Source organism: Uranotaenia lowii, chromosome 3 (assembly GCF_029784155.1).
Source record: "Uranotaenia lowii strain MFRU-FL chromosome 3, ASM2978415v1, whole genome shotgun sequence".
Lineage (NCBI taxonomy): Eukaryota > Metazoa > Arthropoda > Insecta > Diptera > Culicidae > Uranotaenia > Uranotaenia lowii.
In genome coordinates, this window is record NC_073693.1 from 35,479,882 (window position 1) to 35,486,931 (window position 7,050).

Sequence of the window (7,050 nt, forward strand, 5' to 3'; positions counted from 1 at the left end):
GAAAACTTGTGTGCAAGTTGTTCAGCGCTCGATATAAAGTTGTGTACAAGCATCGTCCACGTGTTTCAGTTTCAATACAGCAGGGTTTGAAAAACGGTACTGACCTAAACTTAAACTTTAAGTTGCTCCTTGGAATTTACTTTGAGGTATGGAGTTCAAATACAATGAAACTAAAAGGGGAACACATTCCACATCCGAAACCAATATACAGTACCGTTCATAATTGTATAGAAATTTAAAGCAAGCGCACTCGCACTTCGACTTCGAACTTCCATAACTTTTTACTCTGCTGATATTTTTTGATCAAATTTTTTGAGAAAGATAGATCAATTATTACACTACTATATCACAAAATTTGAGCTTTCATAAATTTGTGTGCCCTGAGATACGGTAATTCTACCAAAATCGGACTTTTTGGACTTCTACCATTTAAACTACAATATCTCAGAAACTACGTAAGGCTTTTTATTGAAATTTTGCAGAGTGATTGTTGAAACGTAAAGTTAGCATGTCTGAAGTTTTTGAAAAGTTTTTTCCATGGAATCAAAAGGTATGCGAGATGTAATATTTCAGACATGAACCTGAAAATGCGATTGCTATAGAATTTTGGACGCATGTTTCCATAGGGAAATCATAATTTATGTTCAACAACCAGTTTATCTGTTTAAATCAAAAACTTAAATCAATAAGGTGAGATTCTGAATTCAAAACACAACTGGATCATTTATTCCATTTTATGTTTTATTTAATGCTGTTGTCAGACATGTTTTGACTGATTTGTGGATGGAAAAGATATTGTTCTCATGAATCGTCCAAAATCGCATTTTCAGGTTCATGCCTGAAATATTGTACCTCGCGTAACTTTTGATCCCATTGATAGAACTTTCCAAAAACTTCAGACATGCTAACTGAATATTTAAGCAATCACTCTGCAAATTTTCAATAAAAAGCGTAGCGTAATATTCGAGATAGTTCAGTTTGAATGATAGAAATCCAAATGATAGAAATCCGATTTTCGTAGAATAACTGTATCTCAGGCCACACAAATTTTAGAAAGCTCAAATTTGGTGATATAATAGTTTGATAGTTGATCTAACTTTCTCAAAAAAAAAAATTAATCATAAAATATCATCAGAGTAAAACAGTTAGTTCAAATTCGAAGTGACAATTCGCGTGCTTCCAATTTCTATACAATTATGAACGGTACTGTATATGTCTAGAATTAACTCGGAATTCAATTTAATATTTGGAAACAGCTGTTTGCTAGTAAGTTGTAGTAGATTTCACAAAACGTGAGAATTAAGATCAAAAGTAATTCATATAGGATGAGAGCTTGGGTGGCAGTCTTCTCGAATTTCCCAAAAAGACCATTACATTTTGAAGATTGGCCCAAAAAATTGACCTGTGCAAAATTTCAACTCAATTGGACTTGATTTAGAGGTGCCTTAACGTGCTTAAAATTTTGTTTTTTTGAACCTCAAAAATCACCAAAAGCCAAAGGAAATCGAAAAAATCGATCTTTTAATTTCGATGCTAACCGATTTAAAAATGCATGAAATGTAGAGATCTGCTGCTGAGACCACAAAAAAAAATTTTTTTTTTCGAGATGACACTAGATCTCGACGTTTCATGCATTTCTATGTAATTGAAAACAAAATTAGAATTAAGTTTTTTTCGGATTTCATTTAAGTCATTAATGTTTCGACTTCTCCGTTTTCCTTTAGTGATTTTTTAGAGTTAAAAAAACGAAAATTTGAGGCACTCATAGGGTGATTTGCCAAGTGTTGTCCCCTTACCCATTGTTACACAGCATGACTTAAATGGTAGGTATTTCAGCTGTTTTTAAACTTTTTCCCGAAAATAATACTGAATATGATAATTGGAATGGTAACTGATGAATTGAGGCGTTTTACGATATTTTCTGCTGTAAAATATGCATCAACCCAAAGTTTTAATTTTTTATGTTTTTTTTTCACACGATTTTTGTGCTAATTGTCAAACAAAACCTTAAGATTCCTTCTACGGCAAATATGGTTTTGAGTCAGAACAAAGCATTTTTCGTATCGGGGCTCCTTACGAAACGTTTGTTTGACAATTTTAACACCATGATTTTGGAAAAAAATTACGATCCATACATAACCAGAGAAAATATCGGATCGTGCAACAATTGGTTCGCTCAATCCCATTCTGTCCTATTGTTGTACATAAGTCCACGGCAAGATTTGTATGGAAATTTCAAATTTATTAATTTATATACCTCCAAAAACTTTGTTTGCTTGTTTTTACTGGCAAAAACAGCAATAATTTTTTTTTTGGAAAATTAGTCCTGATTTAGCGTACCGTGTTTTGATTTTACGGGAAATGAAAATTTTCATTCAAAAATCACCAGAGATGTACTAGAAATTCAAAAACATGATTTTTTGAATTTTGAAATATTTTTTGGTACTTGCAATACATTTCATGTGAACAAAATCAAACCTTACTTGTACTTCAGATGATTTTCGCTGGCACACAAAAAATTCAAAATAAAATTTTAAATTTAAGTGATTTTGTTTGCTAATTTGAATACTGTTCAACCGTAGGATGGAAATAAAAAATAGCAATTAACTGCTTTTCATAGCCAATAAGTTTGTTGATTTATAAAACCTTCGCAAAACCATGTCATGAAATTATTGCAAGCTCCAGCAAGCAATACCTGCAATTTTGCAATACTTTCAATTTTTATGTTGTAATGATTATAACTTTTTTCGTAAAATATTTTGCATCTGCTCAAAAAAAAAATGAAGCTTAAGAATAGGTAAAATCAATATTTTATCAAAGACAAACTTCCTTTCAAGCTTATTTGAATTTTCTGAATGAAAAAAAAATTCTTGCAAAAATTTGGCATACAGATTTTCATACAAAATTGAACACGTTCATTGATTACATGAAAGTGAAAAAAAACTTGAATTGTTTTTAAATATGAGATTTTTTTTGCTAAATAAGTGTATATGTATTTACGTTTAACTATTAATTTTATTAATTTCTGTGCTCAAATTAACTATTTTCCACTAAGAATTATCATATTTTGTGCAATCAATGTTGATTTTCAATGATTAAACACTTATTCAAAGACACTTCATATTTCCATGAAAATATTTTTTTCTATCTTCGAATATAAAATTGAAATTTTGAAATAATTAATTTCGATGACATTAGACTGGTCTATTAGACTGGCCCATAACAAAAAAAAATCCTTAGATTCCAAGCGGCACCCCCTAGGTTGGTGCCTTTAGGTGAAAAAATGACTTTCTGAAGATTTCAGGTCATTTGGCTGAAGCACGAGCTGGCGCAAAGGACTTGAAAGCTCAGAATTTCAGGAATTGTAGTTAAAACAATGACAAACAAGTTTGTAGAAGATTGTGAGGCGATACGAGTTGACAGTGAAGAGTTATCCGCAATTGAATGTTTGATTTTTTTTCGCATTTCTTTGATATATCGTGTATGGACTAACAATCGCACTAACTTGATCGCATTGTCACACAATGAAAATAATCAAAAAACATTGCAGCAGTTCATAGTTTTTCAAACCTTTCATTCAATTTTTGGCAAAGATATTTGTTATAAAATAAGTTACAACTTTGCCGAGGACACAAACTTTCTATCTGTTATTCTCATTGTGTGACAATGCGATCAAGTTAGTACTAATAATCCACCTATACACCGTTTACGATATATCGATGAAACACGAAAAAAAATCACACATTCAATTGCAGATAACTCATCATAGTCAACTCGTATCGCGTCATAATTTTCTACAAACTTGTTTGTCATTGTTTGATCTACAATTCCTTAATTTCTGAGCTTTCTAGCATACTGGAAACATATTTTAGAACACAAAGAGTGAAAGTATGTCGATTTTTCATACATTTTGCCGAAAATCTCCATTCAAACTTCAAGTCCTTTGCGCCAGCCCGTGCTTCTTCCAAATGACCTGAAACTTTCAGAAAGTCATTTTTTCACCTAAATGCACCAATCTAGGGGGTGCCGCGTTGAAAAAAATTTTGTAAAAATCTTCCAATACACATTTGGGCCAGTCTAATATCTATGTATTGAAAAGTCGGACAACTTGCAATGTCCGAAAAGTGTCAAAGTCACTTAAACTGCTTTGGCTTTGAGGGAGTACTTTTTTATCAGATTTATTTTGAAATCTTTTTTTTCCGGCCATTCACTAAACTTTTTATGCAAAGTATCTAAAGTTTGTTCTAAAAATCCTGTTTCTCAAGTTTCGAGACGAGAAATTCAAAAGAACTGTATTTCATGTCAACAGAAAAATAAACAGTCATAACTTCTTGAAACTTTATTTGATCAAAACAGTTTTTCAGCCGGAAAGTTGTTTGGAAGGGTTGCAATGTGAAATGATTGTTTCTTGACATTTATTACGAATAATCCCACTTTCATTAAAATGATATTCAAAATAAATTAACCTTTCGAAAAGATATATTTAATAAATCAGACAAACGATCTGAAATTTTGGGCGTGGTTGAGTCCGTTTTTAAGCTTTAAATTGATATTCATTAAGTAAAAATCGATCGACTTCCAAGTCAGTCCTAAAGCAATTATTCTATAAAATCCCATTTTCTTCATAGGGGTAAAGGGGGGCCAAACAGAATGGGTACTCTTCGGCTTATATGGAAGACCCCCCTCAAAAGGAGCCGCCTTCAAATTGGATTTCATTTGAACTAGAAGTTCTCATAAGAAGCTTCCTTAACAAATATCAGCCTGTTTGAATATATAGTGGCTGAGCCTTGAGAAAGTTTTTAAAATGTTCAACCATTGGAAAAAATTGGACAACATTATGCACGATGTAAATTTTGCCTGTGCAACTGTTAGGCACAGACAAGCTGTTTTAAATGATTTTTGAAAATTTTATGACACTTTTTTCGATGACTTGAAATTTTGGATCTTGTTGACCAATCCTGTATGAGTGCAATCGACAAAAAAAATCGAGTGAATTCGCTTGAAATGACTAAATTACAGCATAAAAACCAAAATCATGTGCTTAGCTGTTCAACGATTGGCAAATCCCCCTATATCAATTCAGATTGAGCTGAAATTTTGCACAGGCCAGTTTTTTGGGCCAATCTACAAAATTTATATGGTCGGTTTTTTTTTAAATCGTTCATGAAATTTTTTGAGAGCTTGTCAAACCTTAATGAAAAATCTCATTTGTGCAAACCAAACACAGCTTCATGAAAACTAGCTTTTATATGTCAAACCAAGGATCAAGAAATTATCACTTGATTCGTGGTTTTTAATACACTTTTAGAAGAATTTTAGGTTTTATTTGGTAAGGATGGAAAAATAATAGAAGTTTGATAATTTTCAAAATTTAGTAGGAGAGTCCGAGGTATCATTGGCCACTTTTATTCTTAAAGCAAACTCCTTAATTGTATAAACAAAAGAAAAAAAATAATGCTAAGGTTTTCTGCATTTTTAAGGTGTCATTACGTATTTTAGAAAAAATTAATTTCTCCGAGTTCTGACTGTTTTGAAAAAATGTTTTTTTTTGTATTTTGAAAAATGGTGGGGGATTGTGAGCCACTAAATCCAAATTGACTACGTGTTAAATTTATGAGTTGACCTAAAACTGAAATTTCATAATTCATTTAGTTATTTTAAAGCAATTTCAGATGAGGAAATAAAAAAGAGAGTTGTGTATGATCGAAAAATTCAAAAAACTTGGCTCGCGAACATTTCGTCAAAATTCGCTTTGGAAAAAATGGACAAACCATTTTCTATAACTCTTCAGTTGGTATAAAAAAACTTCACAGATCGGAAAAACGTATTTAAAGTTCTTTCGAGTTTTGCATTTGAAATTGAAAAAATTCACAAAAATTACCAATCAAAAACTTGAGTTAAAATAAAATTAATTTTAATCAAAGGGTTTCATTAAAATTTTAGTTTTAAAATTCACATTCAGCAGATTTTAATGATCGAGCAGGATTTTTAAGTTTTCGTTCGGTGTTCAAAATTATTTAAATAAAAAAATCAAATGTAAAGCAGTATAGCTTTTAAATTTTGTATATTGTTTCAGGACTTTTCGAATTTGATGTCGAGTTATTTTATTCAAAATCAATTAAGTCAAGAGTTTTAAATTTTTCTTTTTAAAATGTCAAATCTCTTTAAAGTTTTAAATCTACAGATTGAATAATTATTAAAATGATTCTATGCTTGCGTTATGAAATTTCATTTCTTTGAGAGAAAAATTAAAAGATATCTCTCAAAATTTAAATTTAACAATTTTTAAACGGATGAAAATAAAAAAAAACTAATTAGAAGAAATTTGAAATTTGAAATTTGAAATTTGAAATTTGAAATTTGAAATTTGAAATTTGAAATTTGAAATTTGAAATTTGAAATTTGAAATTTGAAATTTGAAATTTGAAATTTGAAATTTGAAATTTGAAATTTGAAATTTGAAATTTGAAATTTGAAATTTGAAATTTGAAATTTGAAATTTGAAATTTGAAATTTGAAATTTGAAATTTGAAATTTGAAATTTGAAATTTGAAATTTGAAATTTGAAATTTGAAATTTGAAATTTGAAATTTGAAATTTGAAATTTGAAATTTGAAATTTGAAATTTGAAATTTGAAATTTGAAATTTGAAATTTGAAATTTGAAATTTGAAATTTGAAATTTGAAATTTGAAATTTGAAATTTGAAATTTGAAATTTGAAATTTGAAATTTGAAATTTGAAATTTGAAATTTGAAATTTGAAATTTGAAATTTGAAATTTGAAATTTGAAATTTGAAATTTGAAATTTGAAATTTGAAATTTGAAATTTGAAATTTGAAATTTGAAATTTGAAATTTGAAATTTGAAATTTGAAATTTGAAATTTGAAATTTGAAATTTGAAATTTGAAATTTGAAATTTGAAATTTGAAATTTGAAATTTGAAATTTGAAATTTGAAATTTGAAATTTGAAATTTGAAATTTGAAATTTGAAATTTGAAATTTGAAATTTGAAATTTGAAATTTGAAATTTGAAATTTGAAATTTGA